Here is a 23,695-nt window from a genome sequence, read left to right as displayed (position 1 = left end):
GTCGGTGTCGGCCGCACGCGAAAAGGATATCAATTGCAGGACATTAGCGGTTTTGGTGGTCGATTATTTTGCGACTGGTTTTCGCCAGACGTCTAACTGGATTTAGAAGTGGATTTGCGCTGATTGAGAATTTGTTTGCGAAAGTCATTTGCGAGAAATGCGTGTGACCCATGTGGTGCGCAGTGGCTGAGTTTGGTGTTCGGATGTTGGAGGTAGATATGGACATCAAATTCTTTATAAGAATATTATTATTTTTGAAATGTGCAAGCAAGCAAGAAACGTCAAAGAACCTATAAATTACAAGGTGCATTCCAAAGTAAACAGGACTTTTGAATCTAAGTGGAAGTGAAGTTATTGCATTTTAAGTGTCAGTTATCGGTGCGAAAACGAGCTTCGAACAAAGAGCCAACATTAAATTTTGTTTTAAAATTGATAAAACTTTGAGGAGGTTTTCTTAATCCGTAGCAGAGTGCACGAGTGGTATCAACGTTTTCAAAATGGACGTGAGGACATAAATGATCTTGATCACCGGAAATTTCGTGGCAACTGTGTGTGAATTCATCAAAAATCAGCCAAAATTGTCATTGAAATTTATGGAAATCGAATTGAATATCACCAAAACATCGATTTACCGAACATTGGGGCTTACGAAAGGTGTGTGCACGATTTGTTCCGCACAAATTGACTGATAACCAAAAATTGCTCGGAATCCAACATTCGAAGGACATCATTGTGACCGATTATTTGACCAAAAATCACATTTTAACCACTAACCACTTCCCGTATTCACCTGATATGGCGCCGTGCGACTTCTTCCTTTTCGGAAAAATGCATTGGTCCGTGAAAGGAAAGCGTTATGCAGACGTAGAGGCCATTTAAAAGGCTTGCACCGGCATACTGGCGGCCATACCGGCGAACGCGCTAAAACACTCTTTCGACTTTGGAAGACGCCATATACATATATAGAAATGATCAGCATGACGAGCTAAGTACATAGACTAAGTTATGTCCTTCTGTCTGTTCGCGCATACGTCTGATGTCTACGAACTCCTTCCCCAGTTTTTGAGATATTGATTTGAAATTCTGACTTTTTCTCACCAAAACTTCCAGGTCTCGGAACCACTACAGCCTATAGCTGCCTTGAAAACTGAATGGTCGGAATAAAGTGCTTGTTTAGGTAGCCTTTTCATCCGACGAACTATCTTCAAGAAATAGTTCAGTTGTGATGAGTATAGCATAGCTGCTATATAAACTGATCAGTCAAAGTTCTTTTAAGAAATATTTTGTACTTATGAAGGGTATTATATATTCGGTACATCCGAAGTTAACGTTTTACAGCTATATCCTTGGATTTTGGTATATCTCAAAGCTTTCGAGTTACTTGATGTTTACTTGAAGAAGTAAGATTATTTGGAACCTAAATATATTGGATATAAGGGCTGGAACCTGTTATAAAATAATATGGTTAGATAAAGGTTGGCAAAAGAATTAGTTTTACGAAAAAAGTTGACTATATAATATTTAATAAACTGGCCTTCAAAACAAGATTCAAATGAAGCTGCAGATACGTAGCTAAAAGTCTCGAGACGACGAATTTCGTTAGTCTACGGCGTATAAACTATCTCTATGCCTTGACTTCGAGCGATTTAAGATTTTTACTGCGAAAATTTGTCTGGTGTTATCTATTGAAAAAGAATTCTATCGAAGAGTATTTTCTAGAAAAAGAATGGTATTGGTAAACATCCTTTCATTCTATATTCTCTTGTTAAAGCTGGGGAACTTCTTTAGCTTTTTGCAAACAAACTTAATTACTTTGAGAATGATATTGTGGCTATACTTACTTTATAATTTTAATTTTAAATGGGTATACTTTATAGATTTCTGTAAAACGCAAGGTCACTTTCAAGTAGAATTTCAGGTTGTTCATAAACTGTTGATCTCTTACCTTCACTAATTTCAAGACGCTTTCAAATGCAAGGTCGGCGAAACATTGCAGATTAAATGGTGAAATCTCACCCATTTTGAATTTATGTACCTTTTCTCTTATCGACATATGTATATTCCTTCAATTTATGAAGCCTCATTACTAAAATTTGTGTCCTAATGATACCAACAAACATGAGTTGGAAAATTATATCGTTCCGATAGTGCTGATATTAATTTCGTAAGATTTTCTCCGCAATGAACATGGTAAACAAATATTTGACCTACTCTCTATTTTTTTCTCAATATTTGGTGCATAAGAATTAAAAAAAAACTGTCTCCCTTTCAATTTGGCTTACATTTTCTAATAATAAACTTAAATTTGTTACGCTGCTATCGAAGAATTTCTGCCTCGAAAAAAGTTATGTGCATGGAAGATCCGATACATCTCTCGCAATAATGTCATGACTTTGAATACCTATCGTCTAATCCACGTAACTACTGACCCCTTAAATTTACCTTTACCCAACTTTTTTCCAACTTGAAATGTAATGAATGGTTCGATATAAGAAAGCGAAGTCAAAAACTTCTAAAAATCGTAGATTGTGTTTGAGTATTATTAGATGACTTGTTAATGAGTGGAAACGTGTTGGCTAAAACATCGATATACATTTATCGATAATTAAATTATATTGTTATCGAGTTTTTCACCTGCTTTATCAGCTTCAACCTTATTATATGTTTCAAAAACAGCAGTTATCAACTGGAAATAATTTCGAATAGTTATAGATTTTTTCATTTACCTTACCAGAACCTTACCAGGGGAAACCTTACTACAGGCTTCGAAAAAAGTTGTAAGTTGACAAATAATTATCGACATACAATTTCATCGATTTTTTTTAAAAAACTTGTATACTTATCGATTTTTCACCTGCTTCAACAGAAAAAACCCAACTACAGATTCAGAAATAGTTGAAAACTCACAATTTATTATCGATATACGCATATCAATTTTCAGAAATTATAAATTGTTATCCATTTTTCACCTGCTTTACCAGCGACAACCTTACTAATGCTTCAAAAATAGCTGTTGTCAACTTACAAAGAATTCATATAAATATACCGATTATTACCTGTAATACCACAGTTATAGATTTTCTACCAGAAAAAAATGTAACTGCAAGTTTAAAAATGGTTACAAACTCACAATTTATTATCGATATACATATATCGATATAAAAATGTGTACAGTTATCGATTTTTCATTTGCTTCACCAGAAAAAAACCTAACTAGATGAGCCAAAATAGTTCAAACTCACCATTTGTTATCGATATCACCTAACATTATCGATTATTTTTTATTATATTTTCTTCATTGGAAGCAAGAATGTAAGACGATTTGGTCATTACTGCCTGGGTTTGATCAATTCTTTTTGAGAACATTGCTATTGTGACGTCACTGAGTTCTGAGTTACTCTTCGGCCCTCAGCACAGTAGCACGATTCGTTTTCAAAAGTAAAGTGTGGCGTCGCCTTGAAGTATGCTTGTTGCAATAATATGTGAATGTGTTTATCACTTTATGAACTTATACTCAGCCCTTAATCAGATTTAAGTAGGCTGGTCATTGTGTTTGCTTCAAAATCATAAAATTTCGGTTTTAACCGAATATTTGTGCACTCGAGCATTAGAAAACGAATTTAGAGTTTTATGCCACAACTCGCGCCATTCTTCGAACCCACCACACCACACCACACAACTGCCATTAATGAATTCCAAATACAAATTCCGCAATATGGCTTCAAAGGCAAAAAATTCCTTTTGATATTGAACAAGTTCGTAAACTCGAAAATGAAGCGTTGCCAACCGAAACTACTGCAATAACTTTTACGGCGCCGCTTTCGAGCCCAACTCGCCCCCGCGCTCTGCCTCAATGCCGGCAAAGCTCATATGGTCATAGTTAAATTAGTAATTGCTAGTGTTGTTGTTGTATTTTTATAAGTAGAAATATTACAAACACGTGTATGTGTGGTGTATATGTGTGCCTCTTATATATGTATACGTGTGTGTAAAGAAAGTGCTCATTAAAATTTCTGTTCAATTCCGCATTCGTTACGCTGCTGAATTTTTAATCAATTGCATGTCGCCCCGAACGACCAGGGACCAAAAACTTACCACACACACACATACGCGACCATATATACACATATATGACAGTTTTCGTTAATGTATGCAAAGGCAAAGATGTCAGGTCAACTCAATTTAGCTGCTTTGTCGTTGCTGTCCTGGTGTAAGGCCACCAACGCTCATCCCTATCATAAACGCTGCTCGGTTGAATGGCTTTGGTTTGTCTCCCAATACATGCACATACTTATCTGCTTGCTCATTTATGACTAGCCAACGCTGTTGTGCTGAAGTCTAGCTCATTAAATAACATCCTCTTTTGGCACACTATTCGACCAGTTGGCACTTAAAAGCGGACCAACTCCCCTACACATGCACACACTACAAGTTGCTTATAACCCCTTCCAACACCCGGTATATGAAGCGCTGCTACAGTTGAAAGTGTTGGCTAGCGTGCGCTTTCGAAACGCTTATCAAAAATGTCGATGCTGGCCACACGTACCCAATGGCGAAACCAAGCACCCAACCCTCGGCTATAAAATGACCAGCCAAGAGCGTCGGCACTCACACACAAATACACTTCTATACGTAACAGCCACCCAGTCGGCATCAAGCTTCTGTGGCAGAAGCTAACCGAGTGGCTGCTGCTGGGCAGCCTGTGCAGGCGAGCTCCCTCACATACCGAGTCAGTCGGGTTTTATGTACCAAAATGCTGGTGTCCCTTGCGAGCTTCGTATACCCAGCGCTGGTTGAGACAAGTTCTATGAACGCTTTTAAATATTAAATGTCATGACGATTTCACACACACTACCATCTTAAATGGTAAACTACCACTTCGCTACAATTCCGGTATCGGTCACACGATTCTCTATAACAGTCTCCAGTCTCCACCGCTCGGTAAGCAAACGCGTCACTTGCATATTGAATTTATTTAATTAAGGGTTCCGCATATGATTGAGGTGGCGCCATGCCACCGTATAGTCAGCACAGCTTCACGAGTATGGTCTCAGTGGGCAAGCACTCTTTAGCCGCCACTCGACAAGTTGACCGGCGTGCAAGCTACTTGTAGTCATGCAAATTGTTGCGTCGCTGTAAGGTCGCTTCGATGACTTCATTTTCAAAAATATTTTTGTTTGCACCCCTTACTCACTTGTAGAGATTCGTCGACCCTCTGCTGCACTCAAAAGCTTGTGTGAGTAGGTAGTAAAAGTAGTGCACTAAACAAAAATAATCAACATGTCCCATGTACGTGCCGATAACGGTGCAATTTCGAATAGTTTGAAGTGGCGGTTGCGCTGTCTGAGTGTCAGTTGGCAGCAGTAGGTGGAGCTTATGGCAGTTTTAAAATTGAATTGGAGGTATTTGTAAGCTTTTGATGCTTTTTCGAAGTATCTTTGATAGATTGGGGATATTTGTGAGACTTCTACAATAGTAGCGACTAGGGATGGGAAATCCAAGAAATTTCTAGCGGAAAAGGTTCATATTTATAGTTCTTCTATCAATAGCTACCATGAAAAGAGCCCAGGTCCGAAAAGTATTCATATTACATACATAGTTGTCAGACTTCTGCCAGTGAGACCCTATGAAACTTCGGAGCTAAATCATAAGTTTTATCCACAAACTTTTGTTTGAACTTCTGTGAACGAACATTTTGGAATGCTTGTGTTCGAACGCTATATTATTGGGCTTACTCGGTTGATTTCATATGGGAACAGTGTCTCTGCAGACAAACATTTTTGCAGTGAAACCCGGTACATTGTCCTTACAAAATATTAAGTAAAATTCGAAAAATCCTCCGTGTCCTATGAAAATTCTGTGAGAAAAACCTTCTTTCTCTAAAACCGTCTCATCTGATCCTGTAACTATCCACGCTCCTTCATCTTTGAGCATTCTTAGAACTTGAATGTGATAGACAGAAAAATATTTATGAAACTATCTGCTCTTGATACAATTGCGGAAAAAAATCGGAAAGTACCTGCTTTCATATGTTTCTCACACAAATCCTACAAAGAATATCCAAAGCTAAGAAGAGAGAAGATCTATTAGAAGATGACATTTATGAAAGAACCTTTGGTAGATCCAAAGCTGGGTAGTGAATTATGTACTTGAGTTTTGGTCGGTGGCCTCAGTCGATTTTAAATCCGGAGCTACCGAATACTGGATGTGAGAAATGTGACGTCAAATCAAACTTGTTTCGTTCTTCACACATGAAACTTTTTATAAAAGAGTAGTGAAAGCCATAGTTGAAAAATGGGCCTTAGAAACCTAAGCTTAGGTGGCGTGTTTTTTGAGACATCTATGTATTTAACCGTTGGTTTGAGCTAAAGACTAAACTTCGAAGTCGCTTTCGATTTTTGCTTGACTTGTGACAATACAGACGGTTTCCGGGTCGTTTGCGGTACGATGAGGAAGTCTCAATGGGAGCGACTGCTACTTTACTGTTACAAAGCTCAGTTTTTATAACGTACATATGTATATATGTATATTGTAGCCATTGCTTTCTACCACCCTTTAACCGTCATTTCATTTTATTGCGCCAAAGTTATTGAAATATTTGTAGATACTATGACCGCCTTACCGTTATGTGTACTCCCTTTCACACTCTCGTTTACTCTTTAAATATTATTATTGTCCATTTCATATTTCATTTCATTTATTACTGTTATAAGCGTAGTATGGGCATCCATTGATGGTGTCAAAGTCCGGCTGTCATAATTTTGTAGTTTTTGTCGTTTCGTTACGGTTTCGAGTAGTTGGTCAGTGTCCCCGAGGACAATGCAACTGTACTGATTGAAATGGTACAGTGGGCCATATTATGAAAATTTTGTGTTAAAAAGATATGTGTTGGAAGGTTTTACTCTTTTTCAGTAAGGACTTCAAGAACTTTAAACTGCTTTAAACTAGAAAGGCGATTCAAGAAGACTTTCTTTGAGAACTTTTATTCTTCGGTGAAAATTGACAGATGACGTTACGTAATCTCTTGAGTCAAAAGAAAGAAAGCTTTAAGTGTAGGTCTAAACAAGTTCTGCCAGATAAAAAGTTGGCAGAAATGTATAGAAAAGCATGTTAAATGAACAGAAATTAGCATTTCATCACGAAACCAGGTTATAAGTACAGTTTAACTCACTGGTTCAGTTAGAAAATGTTGGTTCCTGTAGGTTCTCAAGAGATTTCTGGTCAAAAGTTGGTACAAAATAGTCAGGAAAGCTTCCGAAATGGAATTAAAGACAATGTGTTTCAGTAGTTCCTAGCCTTCAAACGGGTTTGAGGTTACTGGTAAGTGGTACCAGAAGTGTGGTTCCGACCTCGAACTGAAGTGGATTATTAAAAATCCATCAAAAATGGTAGTCCATACAGCTTTTCAAGAGCTTTCTGTTCTAAAGTTGACAGAAACATGTCAAGGATGCTTCCGAACTGAAATGAAAAATATTTTGCTTCAGTAGTTCTTTGCCTTCAAACGGGTTTGAGATTACTGGTAAGCAGTTCAAGATGTGTGGTTCCGTCCTGGACTTGAAGTGGATTATTAAAAATAAACTTATCTTATAGAAATGTCTATTGCATTCCATAGCGCTTGTGCAGTTTTTCCAAATGTTTGACAAAACCTGCTGAGGAAAAAAGGAATTGCGTCTAAGTTCAGTTGAGTCCAAACATTCCCCTGAGTCGTAATAGTTCACAATAAATATCACGTTTAATATATTTCTGCTTCTTTCTACATCCTTAAAGGCCCACTGTCTTCATAGCTGACTATAATATATTTAGTTATGAATAATTAATAACTGAAGCAATGAAGTTGAATTCACAACTGGCTACAGAATTGGCTGCGGTGAGCAAAATAAAAGAGTTGCCACCACAATATATATTTATATACATTAAATAGCAGTCAAGTTATTGTATTGAAATGAACAAAGAACGAAGCAGTACAAAGCGGAGAAGAAGAAAAATGCCACAAAATGCGAATCGAAGGGACCGAAATGGGTACATGGAACGAACAAGTGGCAGAGAGTGACGTCGACACTGTGACCAAGCCGAGAGGACAGTTCTCCTACTGTTGCGAAATAAAATCGGCAGAAAAGTGAAAAAAACGAGCCACTCAAGAGCAACAATTATTTATGTGTATATATAAATATATATATATTGTAAATGCATATTTCGAAACCAACAAATATATATATGTTTACACAAAAAGTCATTTGATATAAATGGCTAGGAGACTTGTATAGCGTTCAGAATGGTGAAAGCCACAATGAAACGGTGTTGCGGTCAGACAAATTGTTGTGCAACAAGGTATGCAGGAGAACACAAAAAAATGGTGCAACTGTCTGGATATATGTAGATAAATTTCTATAATAATTTATATATGCGTTTATATCCTAATATTTTGTAGGGTATAAGAACAATTTAAATGATTTTCTTTTAGCTAACGCCTATAACTACTTAAAAATAAGTTCGATCGTTACTTTTAAGCCTTACGTTTTACACTTCTGAACCAAATTTTTATGACTTGAAGTCTTTTTCAAGGAGCCTCTACCAATACCAGATGGCCTGAAGTATCCCTTCAGCCTGTTAATCAAATGAAAAGAAAATGGTAAGTAATAGACGTTCCTAAGATATCGGTCCCTTCCGAAAATCTGAATCATGTCATCAAAGACACACAGCTTCGAATATACACTGCTGTTTCGACGGGGTCGGACCATTGGGAGAGGGGTGTCAGAGTAGGGTTAGCAGCGCATGCAAAAAAATGGCTAGTGTCATGCGGGACTATTTGCACGCAGGACATGTATGTATGATAAGTCAGGGTCCTCGGTGGACCATAGAGCCTCAACTTTGATTATTTCAGTTTCGGTAATCAGAGGGTTTAAGATGAGTAGGTGATTAGCCTTCTGCATCTGAGCCTAGTTCCGGGGCTGCCGGTTTCGCCTCTAGGCAGGCAATGGCGTAGGAGTTTCCTCCTCGCAGGTGCTAAGATTATACCGCCTTTACTCGGTCGTCAGAGCCTCGTTCGTAGTGAAGAAGGGGTACCGCGCGAAGGTGAGGTTGACGTTTGGGAGGGTAGGCTATATATTCGCATCACCAACCCCATTTGCCCATTTTTGGTATTAGCTGAATGGGCGCCCCAACAAACCAACCAGCCCCCCTACTGGGCTCTGGATTCCGGAGCTTTGACTCTAAGTACATCTCTCACTGAGAGGGAGTCGGTGAACGTGTTAATGGCTCTACCGTAAAAGGCGGTCAGTGCATGTCTGAAGTTCGTTGCATCCGCAGTCTGGTCGGCGTATTGTTTTATGAGGAAGGACCTCTTGATGCGCCTAAGAGGAGGTTCCGCTCCAAGCAAGTGACTGCACGGATGATTTCTGCGAAAGTATCTCAGCAGAAACTACTTGAAGAGTACTTCATTGTGCTCCTTAACTGGACCTCACTGTGTAAGTGTTCTATGGGAGACATCAAGAGGCATACTGTTGTTGTCCGGAGTACAGTGTTCTGACTCTCTGTATCTTCCTTGTCTGCATTGCACTGCATCCTGGCGACCATATTAGTGCGGTGTAGTTAAGAACCACCCGGCCGATTGCCTTGAATGTTGTCAACTATGTTTCTTTGCATCTTTCCCACATTATACCGGCTACTGACTTGAGGATTTTGTTGTGGCTTTGTAATTTGGCAATAATCGCTGTCGTGTGAGGAGTGAAGGAGCATAAGCTGTCATACCAAAAGTCTTAGAGTTCATGCCAGTGATATGTTTCTTAACAACCCTTTTAAAGTGCGCAAAACTTGTCGAGAGTAGACCATAGATTATCACCTCGCTTTCGAAAAATTTGGCTATGAAAATAGCGCTTATAGGAAACTGATTTTAGTCAAACTTGTGAAAAATTTCCGGGCCGACCATTGGCTGCTGGAGAATTTGGATACCGAACCTTCGGGCATAGCTCGGTGGGTAATGGGGGGTGGAAAGTACCGACTACATGATCTTACTTTTCAATTGAAAGAGAAGATTAAGTGTAAACAAAAAATCAGATGTTTGGAAGACTCTGTTGATGCGTTGGAAGACGCAGTTGGTGCGAGGATATACAGTCTCAAGGTAGGCATAATAGCTTTTTAAGCTGCCGGACCACTGCAGTTTATTTCATGCAGAACTTTTTACTATTGGGAACGCCGCGACGCTAACAAGCATAATGGCAACTCCAGTGTTAACATCCGCGTGGACAGCCAAGCATAATGAAAGTAATGACCTCGTTTCGCCAGAAGTGCCTTGGAACCAGAAGTGTCTTGTAAAGCAGCGCAGCATTGAATAATGTGATCAGGGATAAGCGACTTCACTTCCAGAGAGTGCCAGTCATAAAGGGTGATATAGAAATGAGATAGTGGATGGGTTTACCAAGAGTATTGCACGGCTGAAAATCAAAAATGTGACCAACATTGGTAAACCCATACCTTGTCTATAAGACGATGTAGAGAAGAGCATGATAAAGCAAGTCAAAACACGATGAATGATCTACCGGAATCCGTAAACCGCTTTAAGGTAGTTCAGAAATACATAGGGCACCAGATTGAAGAAACTGTAGTAATATGATTGGAATACATACTAGTCGTTGTCTGGATACGTCTCACGCTTACAGAAAGAGGCTGACAGTTCAAAAAGACTGCAGGAAATGTCAAGAGCAAGGCACCAGGGATACCATCGAGCATTTTGTCCTTGTAAACTTGTTCCGTATTGACAAGGTAACGCTTCAATTATTTGGTGTCTCCACGTTGTGAGACACTATAACAGGTATAGTTAGTGAGGCCACAGAATCTTTTGAAATTCGCGTCAAGCGCTGGCAATCTAAAGAATGACTACTACTCAAGAACTACGTAACGGCAATCTATTAGGTATCATTAAAGACCGAAACTGGTTTATGCGTGGCTCAATAACCTACCAGACTAAGCTAACCTAATTTCTTTCTATCTCTCCATCTCTCTTATGCTAAATTCTTTTAAGTTACTTCAGTGTCGAACTTCTTTCACTCTACGCATGCTTTCTCACAGCAACTACGAAGCAATCGTTTACAATTTTTGTTTAGATAATGTGAATCCGACTACGATAATGGTATGGAGACAGATATACATGCGCATCTATATGCTTATTAAGGATAAAATAGCGCTGGATATGTGAATTTAGTCGACCACATATAAAATGTAAGCTTGTAAGTATTTAGACATATATACACATATAGGAGTGGAAGTATGTAAGCATATGTATGTATGCATGCGCATGTAGAGAATAGGTATGCATATAAATAAATGTCAAAAATGCAGATTACTTATTAACCCCTGTGGCGTTGAGCCAACAATATTATTCATTAATACGTTACCGCGCTGGCGGTGACTATAATTTCTACAATAACGAAAGCGACGGCAAAGAGACAGGCGACACACATACACCTATGCAGCGGGCATACCTGTGAACAGCCGCACGCCAACCACCCTCGCACAGCGCTGCTCGCCTCCCCCACCCACTACCGCTGCTTGCTGCGCTCTGCAACGTCGATCTTTGGAAATTTATTAGCGCTTTGGCAATATTTTTCTTGCATAAATTTTTAAACATTATTTTTTTTTTCTGATGCTTATTCTCCTGCGCGCCTATATTTATGCTAACATATTTATAATTCCTCCTTTGCTTTTGCTTTCTTTGCTTCTTTGTCTTCTTGATGGGCAATTGCACCTTTGAATATTACTCAATTCCAATTTAGCACCAAGCACACTTTATGCCTTGGCCTCCCTCGGCGTTTGCGCCACCCCCGCACACCCTGCTCCACATGCAGTTGGCGCGGCGCAAAAATTGAATCCTAATCCATGAATATAGATGATTATTATATATAGCAGCGTCGCCGTCGCGGCAGGAACAGCGGGCAATATCCATTGTGTGCTTGTATGCACATGTGTGTGTGTGTGTGTTTTTATGCGCGTCCATTTGTATGATAATATTCCTTTGGTTACTCTTCTTTTTACTTTACAGAATATTTTTCATTTTTATTCTGTTTCAAGTTCGCTTTTGTTGTTGGCATTGCTTTTTATGCGCGTTCTCATTTTCTACCTTATAATTTCGCTGTTGCTGTAATTTTGTTTTTGTTGTAGTAATTGTGCTTGTTCCGCAAATATGTCGTAAAATTTTGTTATCTTTTACGTTATTACTGGTGTTTTATTAATGTGTCCGAAGTGGGCCGCATTTTGTTGTTGCCTGGAGTGAGGTGGGCGTGTGAGACCAAACATTTGTGTCTTTGTTTTTATGGCGAGGAGAGTAGATAGTTCTTGATTCGTTCCGAGTTATTTGAATTGATGATTTTACATTTGAAAACATGAAGAACTTGGAGGAAGAAAATTTGTGGATGAGCTTGAGCTCAGATTTTTCATTTTTGAGCCTGCATATATATGACCAGCTGTCTCCGCAACATTTTCTAAGTCGTTTTTATTGGTAGCCACTATTATTTATGCAACCCTGCTTATTGTGAGTTGGCGAAACATAACTTTTTTAAGATATTTTACCAGTTATTAGTTCATACTGACTACAGAGCTTTTATTCAAAAAATTGTTTTATCTTGATAAGAATGTGTTACGCTTAAGAGATCGTAAAATCTTCTCAATTCATACGCGTTTTCATAAAAATTAAAGTTTTTAGTGTGCTTTCCATTAAATCGAGCCCGAAAGCTTTTAAATTTTGAAATGTTTTCATACACATAAAATCTTTTTGAAGTACTTACTCTTACCTCTAGTGTGAAAGCTCATTAATTTACAAACTTTTTCATGTATATGAAAGCTTTTCATAGATCTTTCGAACATATTATGAAAGATCCTAAATTTCAGCTTTTCTGCATGTGATATTTTTTAAAAAGCTTATTATAGAACTGCGAAAGCTAGGAAAATTACTATGAAAGCTACTAAGTTCTACAGCTTTTTATGCAATTAATACATTTTCACGGAACTGCTTTTAATATTAAAAAAACTACGGAGCGGCTGTTAAAGTTGCTTAATCCGAAACATTTTTATGCATATGAAAGCTTTTTATCTTACTCCTAGCTCCTTTGATATATTTGTAAAAAGCTGTTTAATGAACGAAAAAAGTTTGAAAAATCACTGTGAAATCGAAGAAATTCTCCAGTTTTTTATGCAAATAATACATTTTTACGGAACTTATATTCATATTAAGAAAACTTTGAAGCGACTGTGAAAGTTGCTCAATTTATAAACTTTAACAAATGACATAACAAAGCTTTCAATGAAGTTTACTAAGAGAAAGCGATATTTGCTAAGACGGCTTACTTTTAAATAGTCTTCTAAATTGACTGTGACAGTTTCTGTACTTCTGAAGCTTTTATGAAAGCTGCTCACGGTGCTTATTGTCAAATCAAGGTGAAAGCTCTCCAATTAAGATATTTTTTTAAAGAGCTCACGAACAGATAACGAAAGCTGCAGTATGGAATGTGAAAGCTACTAGCACACAAGTCGTTTTATATTTACATATTAAAGCTTTTTACGGAGATTACAAACATATTGCGAAATTTTTTTAAATCGATTGTAAAAATTACTCAAGTCGTAGCTTGTATAAGAAAGCTTTTAAAGTAGCTAATAGAGCGAGTGAAAGTTTCTGAACCACTGACATATAGATTGTGTCCTAAATCGAGAGTGAAAGTTCAAAAGCTTTGTATGCTTATGAAAGCTGTTCATAGCTTCTACCAAGAGTTAACTCATGCATATTCTGCTTAAATAATGTTCGCAACGAGCTTAAAAAAAACTTAGCTCTTCGTAAGCTCATAATAATAATCTATCTTTCTTTACAATCAGTTTCACTCATTCCACGCTCATTATACCCCGAAGAGGGCATATTAAGTTTACCATGAAGTCGGTAACACCCAGAAGGAAACACCGGACATCTATATCCGTCTGTCTGTATATGCACTACAACGACTAGTTTGCTCTCAGTTTTCGAGATATCGATCGAAATTTTCCACACATCCTGTTCCAAAGAGACACTCATTTATTGGAGCACGTGATACCGAGTCACTATAGCAAATAGCTGGCACACAATCTGAATCAAATTTTTGATGGACGAGATATCTTCAAGAAATTTGGTATGGATTATTGTTTAAGGCAATAAGGTAATCTCCGAAGTAACTCTTCAGATCGGATCATGAGAATATAGTTAGGATACAAACTGAAATATTCAAATCAGATTCTTAAATGGCAACTTTTAAAGAGGGAAGAGTATTATAGCTTTGGAGAAGCCGAAGTTAAAGCTTTTGTTCTTGTTTTATGCTTCTCTTGGACTCCACCTGTCACACTAGCTATAAAGCTCGGTGCCACTTTATATTACAACAATCCTTTCTGTGTGCCAACACACGTTTCTCCTTACCATAATTTTCAAATTCAAACAGATGAGCAATAAAAATACCAGTTTTCCTTTTATATGCATTTTCATTAACGACCGTCAAAAATTTTCAATTTCCAAAAATTTTCCATTATCGCAAACCAAATGCGTGCATAAATTTATTTATTTAAATATATGAGTCTCTATGTGATTACCCGTGTGTATACGTATAAGCATACGTGTGTATACTTTTGTAAGGCACTGTAGGTTGGCGCATGTAAAAGTAGCTTTGCTGAAAAGCAATAAAAATTTTTAATTATTTTCATTTCATGTCTTTTAATTAACATGCCTAATAAAACACAAATAAACCCAAGTAGCATTCATACAACACACATATAGACATACATGTATGTGAGTTACACACACATACAGACATACAAGGAAATAATTATATGCACAAACATGTTGAAAAAAGCTACAAATGAGCCACATGTAAGACATTATGGCGGCTTGAATGGGTGGCGAACGTGTATGTAAATATACACACATGTAGTCACTCACACACACACACACTTACACATGCTTTCACTGAAGTTCATACATAAGCGAAGAAAGGGTACTGATATGACTGATTCCGCATGCTGGGTCACAAAGCTACATTGGTGCTGCATTTTAAATACAAGTGAGCTTGTAGGCAAACACATACACCTGCATATATGTATGCTTGTGTGTGTGCTCACATTTATGTAATTTATATTTACAAAGGCTTATTTATATGCTCGCATGCAAATACATACCTTTTTTATTAATTATGATTCCGCATTTCAGCGTGAAAGTCGGAGAGCTGCAGAATTGATTCTCAGAAGGATAAGTTATGGTATTGGGTCCGTCTCATTATAGGGGTAGGTAGACGTGTTGATACAAATATAATAAATAATAAAAAAAAAATGTTTTTTTTTTTTCCAAAATTAAAATTATAATTTACTATTTACACACATATCAACCTCACTTTACACTGGTGGCGAAAATAATGCGAAAAGGTCTTAAAACTCTTTGAGGTTGATCTATATATATCGACTTTAAAATCACTTAAAACAATAAAATGATATAAGTAACATCATCAAATGGCCTCTACGACTTCTTTTGCAGGAACGAATTCGATGAACCCAATTTTCGAATACTATTTCCACAAAATCAAGTTGTATTTCAAGAATATCACATTCAATAATTTAATATGGTCTTCTAAAGTCTGAAGAGAGTCTGGTGGTTTATTGCAAAAAACCAATGATTTCAAATAACGCCACAAGAAGTAGTCTAACTGTGATAAATCGCAACTTCTTGGAGGCCATTTAATGTCACAACATCTTTAAATAATCGATTCTCCACACTTTTCTTGTAATAATTCGGTTGTGGCACGTGCTGTGTGGCACGTAGCCCCATCTTGTTAGAACCAGATGTTGTCAAGATAAACTTCTTCCAAATGCGATCAGAAAAAGTTGCTCTCCATTGACAGTAGCGGTGCCACCAGCTTGATTTCGAAAGAAGTACGAATCGAAAAGATCAAAAACCACACCAAACTGTGTTTTAGGCGATTCATGAATGGTTATTCATGAATAATTTGTCGATTTTCTCCGTATCAGAATCGACAGTTTTATTTATTTACCGCAACACACAGATAAACGTGAGCCCCATCCGAGAAGGTGATTTTCCTATAAAAATCGTTATCATTTTCAAGTTGTTCTAAAGCAAAATCAGCAAATTCACGACGTTCATGATGGTCCAATAGCTACTGTTCTTGAGTGAGAACAATTATATACCGATGCAAACCCAAAATCATTCTCAAAATCCGCCAATTGTGGTTTGAGTCAATCCCAATTCTTGAGAGCGTCTTGGAATCAGCAACGCTTGCCTGAACGGCAGCAATATTTTTATTACTTCGAGCTGTCCTTTGCTTTAGTGGGCTGAACAATAGGTAATGAAAATCTGTGCTCGCAATTTTCAACCATTTGACGAATAAAGAAATAAGTTCGGCGACAAAAGGGCGAAATGCAAAGTTGCAATTAAAGAACGATTATTTTGATAATACAAATATTTTGTTTAATAAAAAATTTAACAATTTGTAGACCATGGTCCTTCCGTACATCTTTCCATGATGACATTCAAAACATTACTGAATACAATGTAAAAAAAATTACAGATCATAACTTATAAAAAATAGCCGAAGCGCCACGTAGAAATCATATCATCCCTATTTAAAAACCAGGTTTCTCCCATAGCGATTCAAAAAAGGCGGTTCCAACTTCAAATTCAATATACCCTGCTCAGAGTGTTCATAATTTTACACTAGTGGCAAAAGACAGCGAACATAATGTTAATGATATTTAATGTGCACACAATATATAGTGATTTCTTTTAAATAATTTCAGATAATAAAATATGATAATCTCAGAAAACTAGTATAAGTGAGTTTAACAATACCTGAATGACATTTTCTTGCACTTACTCATGACCTTCTTTCTCGATATTCGCCGTAGAGACCCGATTCGTTTGAGGATTTTTCACAGTTTCACATTTGATGTTTGGTCAAAAACTTATTACACCCAGGTTGAGATATTTCGCTCGTCATAACAGAAGCAATCAAGGATTATTTTGTCGGCATCACTGAATCCCATTGCTTGCCGTTTAATGCTCCAAAAGTAATTTATAACCAATTATACCACGGTTTAAGAAGAATCTTAAGCGAATTGTCTTGACAGCTCTTCTATTTTAAGTTTTTTTCTTATACTTGAGTGCATTTTGGCTTCACTTTCTTGCAGATTGTTGTTGAGTTGCAACTTCATCATCGCCTTGGCTTCTATTAACATGTATATCTGAGAGATGTTTTACCATTGCTGCGAGGTTATTTATGTCATATTATTTTCGCTAAAATTTCAAGAAAACAAACTTTGGATTAGAACCAAAAGCATATTTTTGTATTCACCAATAAACAGGCATAAGACAGTTTATTAGTATTTGATTCGAAAACAAGCATTTTTTTTGCTAGGTTTTGACAAATCTGTGTTCTGCTCTCTTCTCAAATAATTCATCTGTGAGAGTAACAACAAAACTTTACAGTTACATTTAATACAATAGAGCACATAAGCCTCTTCAAAATGATATAACCTTCTTTATGCCTTCTCTATTTGACTCCCGCTATTTCGCTGATTTATGCCAGTTGCCAGTTCGATTAGCCGCTTTCCACATTTTAGTCAATACTATATAATAGTTATACAAAGGCATTTACTTACATATTAATCTTAATTTCAGTTCCGCGAGTGTACAAAAATTTGTATGCTCACATTTGAAATTATTCTACAAGATAAACGCGTCAATTTGAATATTTGCTTTTTTTGCGCTCGTTTGTTAGTTGTTAAAAATTTCGTGTGGACAGAGCGAGCGGGCGCCGTGGGTTTAATGTGTATCTTTGTGGTTTTTACAAATGCAAAATGCTGATTACAATAATAATTTCTTGAATTTATGTTGGCAGCAGCCGTTTACATAACTGTGTGCTCATTTGCATGCATGTGTGCGCGATTAGGTTCACCTACACATATGTACCTACATGTGGTTGTCTACATTTATGGGCAGAAAAATTCACTGACAAGATATACAATTATATTACGATAAGCCTGAAATGTATGTGGATATACTATACAAAATGAGTATAGAAATAAAAGCATTTTGGATTAATTCTGCATTATCGGTACACAATAGTAAGCTGGAATCAAAAATCGCAAAATATTTTGTGAATTTCGTTTTAGTCTCGCATACATACATACAGGTATATCGTCCTAACGTTGAAAACATTTTTTAAATCTAATCTATCATATGCGCATTTTGAGAGAGAATCTCATTTCAGTTGATCAAATTTGTAGAAGAAGAAACGACTTCGTGGGTACCATCAGTTTGTTTATCCTCATTATATTTTTCTTCATCAGTGTCTCTCTAATACGTTCATACCTACTACATCAATAGATGTATTCTCCTCTCTCTCTTTTTTCACCTCTTTCTATCGTGTTCTTCAACCATTCAATGGACTTTTTAATAGTTCATGCTACAATAGCAGCGTTTCGATCTTAACCTTATAAAACCTATGAGAGAGTACATGAAGATCGTGAAGAGTCGTTTCGTTGATATTCGCAGCAACTCGGAACTAACTTATGGAACGACTTGGCGCATTTTACCTCGAGATCTTTAATTGAAAGTGTACAAATATCTTGCACAAGAACTGTAGCCGCTCGACCTTTCCTATTGATATCCCTTCCGAACAAGAAAATCCTACGTATTTGACTTAATTTATAACTAAAGAATTTCGGAAACAACTAATCAGATATTTCGCAAGTTTTTTGGTAACAAGAAAGCGAAAGAAAGTTGATGTCAGACAACAGCGTATAGATACTGCAAAGTTGACGAGCTGACAAGAAAATACAACAGAAAAATCGGAACCGATCGGTGCTTCGTTCGCTTCATACGTTCTACTACTGGATGACAGTGATTCGTGGTAGTGTGAACAGCGCCGAGCTGTTATTAGTTATTGCGCTGTCGGAGGATTCTTTTGGCCCATGATGAATCTCAAAATGTTCCGTCATCTAAGTAAGATTATGTTTTTTTCTAGTTGATGATTGCTCTATCGGTATCCACGCGGTAACGTTGGAAATCTTTACGGATGCCATACAAAGAAACATCTCAACACTTGCTTCTTGATTGATTTGCCTTTACGAGGCTTAAACAGCCGGAAGCTCACACTTTCAGGCAACCTTCTTAGCGAGCAATAAGTCATCTGAGAGTTACGAGACGCTTTGTCGACTTTTAAGATCTGATTGCAGGCGTTCTATTTTATTGCTTCACTAAGGACTGTCTAGAGTACGCCTCGAGGTGCTTTAACAACTTATAAGGAGATCTATTTATGACTTCACAAAGATTTTTATATTGTCTAACAACCCAAATGGGATCCCCATGTTAAGCATCATAAAGACTTAGTTCATAGTTCCAAAAATTCAGCAGATATTTTTTTCAGTAATCTTTTTATTAAACCGATAGAATACGCGATTTTCACTCAAAATAATATACTCTAACACTCTGTAAGTAATCTAAAAGTATGTTGAAATATTCGACTTATTGGATGGAATGAGATGAATGAGAACAGAAAGAGAGAGAAAGTAGACTTCCGTATAAGTACAAGAAAGTCTAAAGAAAAGACGAAGGTATGGTTTGAAGGACTATACCGAGGTACTTAGCTTTCGATGAAAATGTATTCTGAAGACACCCACCTCGCGAAACATCTTAACCTTAAGGCTTAAAAATTAAACTCAACAATTTTCTTGGGCTCATAGATATTTAGTCTCAACGAAAAAGTGCAGCCAAAGACTATACTAAGACACCCAACTATCAACGAAAGTGAACTCGGAAGAGTTATGCCAGGATACTTGGTCTTTAAAGACCCGTATCTTGTATATTCAACTGCGAAGAAGGGTTAATAGACCTCGGCAACTCTGTATAATGTTAAGAGCGTTTTTAATGAACTTTCGATATTTAAATCAGTAATCTTGCCACACACTGCTACTTCATTACAGTTCCTCTATAAAGTCAGAAGAAAAGATTTTACCTACAAAGTAAATCTAAAATGTGTGAAGAACAATTACACAATTTTTATAATTTCATCAACTCGCCTACTAAAGCTTTTTTACTTTTAAAGTATATCTGTTATACATATATAAACAAATGCCGTTACAAATATTTTTCCCACATATGCGAATATTATCCTCGAAGTCAAATAATGAAGTACTTACCTTTATTAATTTAAGCATCAACGGTGGATATGGATATCACACATATTCCTTCATTCATATACCTTAGCGTTTGCCATGCATATGACTGCGTATAGCTTACCAAGAAAGTTTGTTTGCACACTCAGCTTTACAAACGACCGAATGACAATTTCAAAACTTCAAAATTAATAATCTACTTAATCGCGAGTGTATATATAATATAAACAAACATACCTAGAAGCATACATATGTACATAGACGTGTGGTGGTGGGTAAGCACTGAAGTATATAAGTAGCGAAAGCGGTGAAGAAAATATCCTTAAAAAGTTTGCTTTCGAAAAAGAAAATCAAATGAAATTTAGCTAACTAAATGAGCGACAAGTAAAGAGCTCTTAGCGGTTAATAATTGGAGAACTGAGTTGAAGATAAAGAAAGATGAATAAATGAGTAGCTATTTAGAGTGTGTTGAATCGAAAAAACAATGGCTTACATCAAAGAAAGTCTCATAAACTGGTGGAGTATGCAGAGATTAAGATGGTTTATAATATGGATACGTCGATAGACTTCAACTTACTTCCTCTAAACAGTTTAGATTCACTATAACATTAGCTGTATTAGAACGCGCGACGTCTGTTCATACGTAAGCAAGTAGGACTTACGAGTATTACATGAATCAAACTGCCACATCGTTCGTAACATCTTCGTATTGACCTGGGCTGACAATGAAACAAAATTTATACGTACTTAATACAAATATTCTCTATCGCCTTCAAAATAGAATGCTTTGGAACCAATACAAGCATGACAACCTATAATGCAATTTTCCATACATTTGCAAGCCTTTAAGTCTCCGTTGGAATGGCCTTCAGTTCCTTCAGCGAATGACTTATAATGAATATTTCAATTTAGAAAACAGAAACAAGTCGCTGGGAGCCAATTCTGTCGAATCGTCGTCCATACGTACAACTTAGTCTAACCAGTACATTCGTTTGAACTTTAACCATATCCATGTCGCCGAGGAGCTCATACAGTTCGTGGAAAAAAATGTAATGGAGTGTCGATCTGTAAGTCAAAAATCTCCTCCAAAACTTGATGTATTCTGAAAATCTGGTCTGTAGTGGATTTGGCTGGTCTAAAACCACACTGATAAGGCCTAATAAGTTGGGCTTAAGCCTTTCACGCAATATAGTCGAAAGAACCTTAGGAAGGCTGATCCCGCAATAAATAGCGCTGACGGACGCAATCATACTACATACTTTGTAACTATACATTATTGTAGCGAAAATCCTCGATTTCTGCCTATTGATCCAGTTCTTTACGTCGGATAGCTTCACTTAGACGTCTCCAAACGGCCAATTATAATTCCTTATTGACCTCTAGAGCGAGTTCATGGTGAAGCAAATCATGATAAGCAAAGAAAATAAAGCACTACCTTCAATTTGGACCGACTTGGAGGTTTTTTTTTCGGTTTCAGCTCATTTTTGTAGGGCCATTCTTTAGATTGTTACACAGTCAAATTCATAAACCCACGTTTCGTTACCAGCATAATGCTTTTGATAAATGTAGCATCCTCAATTTTGTTTTCAAGTATCTCTTTTGCGATCCGTACTCGATGTGGTTTTTGCAAAAGATTCAGATCTTTTCGTACGATTCTGGAATTGACACGCTTCATTTCCAAAATATTAACCAAAATTGTTAACTTTATATATAAAAGATGCTCTAATACCAAGAAGATACTCTGTTTCTTTAACTTTTTCTCTGTTATAGTTATTAACAGAGGTGACTCGTATGAGACAAGTTTTCGATGACTTTCCGAGCTTCACTAAGTAGTGTTGCTAAAATAATTCTGCAACATTTTAAGCGGTTCCGTAACCGGGATTCTAATGGAACACACAAAATTTCAAGCAAACTCGTTGTTTCCATTCCATTATGAAAAGACTTACGCCTGAACACGAAGGTAAAGTATACTTGTAGAATGTGTTTCGCGCGCTTCACTCAACTTATGATCAACATAATCAGCCTACTGAGCTTAGAATTCGCAATACCATCACCCATTTTGAGACTCAGAATTCATTATTGGTTAATATTAGACCAAATAGACCACGTCTATTAAAGAAAATGAAGCAGCCGTAGCTGAGAGTGTACACGAAGACCGTTGAGAGTCGATTCCACGTCGTTCGGTGCAAATCGGACTGACGTATGGCGCATTATAAGTCGAGATCTTAAATTGAAAATCTCCCGAAGCAACATCGTTTCTCTCTATGGGCTTTTGAAAAGATCCAAGAAGGTAAAACGTTTTTGAGACAAATTTTGTTCAGCACTGAGTCCCACTTCTGTTTCAATGGTTATGTAGACAAGAAAAATTGCCACATTTGGAACGAAGGGCAACCCGAAGAGATTCAAGAGCTGCCATTTCATCCATAAAAAAGAACGATTTGGTGTGGTTTGTGTCATCGGTCCATATTTCTACTAAAATGGTGAACCGTCAATGGCGAATGTTGCGCCAAAGAATGTTCTTTCGAATGATAATAAACATTCCCCATTCAATTTAAAGTTTCCGTGTTTTTTCTTTAAAAAAATAAGGAACCTAGAAATGGATCACCCTTGTCTATCTGCAAATTTTGTAAATATTTTGTGGGGCATTCTTTAATGTTAGATAGTGATTAGACCTAGACCTCTCATTACTTCGCCAAATATTTAATAATTTGACCATATTATTGTTTAAGTAATAATATTGAGTTATTAAAACCAAAGTGAGTTTTTTTATTACAACTTATTTTCAATTTCAACAATTTTTAAAAAACATGTGCTTTAACTTGCTTGCATATAGTTCAAAGTAGTTAATGCTTTGCTAATTTGAAATTAAATTATAGCAAAAATTATTGCTTTCTAGTTTCGCGCACTCATTTTCGAATTGAGTTCACATTAACCAAAAAAAAAAAAAAAAAAATTGAAAACGCAATTTACGAAATTATACTATGCTAACTTTTTGTTAGTGTTTTAGTTATTCGTTTCAAACATGTGTGACTTTTTACACTCTCTCAAATTAATTTCATTATCTTACGAACTATATCTGCTTTTAAATACTTAATTGCACTTCATGCATGCTTGCATTCGGTCTATTTATAATTGATTTTGATTTTGAATAAAAAAGTTGTAAATAAAATAAAGTACTTATATACAGGGTGCGTGAACTTTGATTAACTATAGAGCCGAACTTGTGGAAATCAATATTTGATTTCATTGCCAGCAATTTGGAGCTCTCAAACGAGTTTTTTAGAGAAGAGCGTTCAATATTAAAAGGGAATGTACGAATATGGACTCTAGAGGTCTCAAGCATGAACATCAATAGAACAAAGACCAATATTCAACCACGATTGAAACTATTTAGTTTTCAGTAAAAAATTTCCTGGCAGGCAACTGTCGATGTTAATGAAATTACTGGTCGATCTGGTCGACATTTGACTTCATCTGCTTGGGATTGACAGGATTATTTAGGAAAAAAAAG

Source organism: Bactrocera dorsalis, chromosome 4, assembly GCF_023373825.1.
Source record: "Bactrocera dorsalis isolate Fly_Bdor chromosome 4, ASM2337382v1, whole genome shotgun sequence".
Taxonomy (NCBI): Eukaryota; Metazoa; Arthropoda; class Insecta; order Diptera; family Tephritidae; genus Bactrocera; species Bactrocera dorsalis.
The sequence above is the reverse complement of the archived record's forward strand: the minus strand, read 5'-3'. Positions refer to the sequence as shown.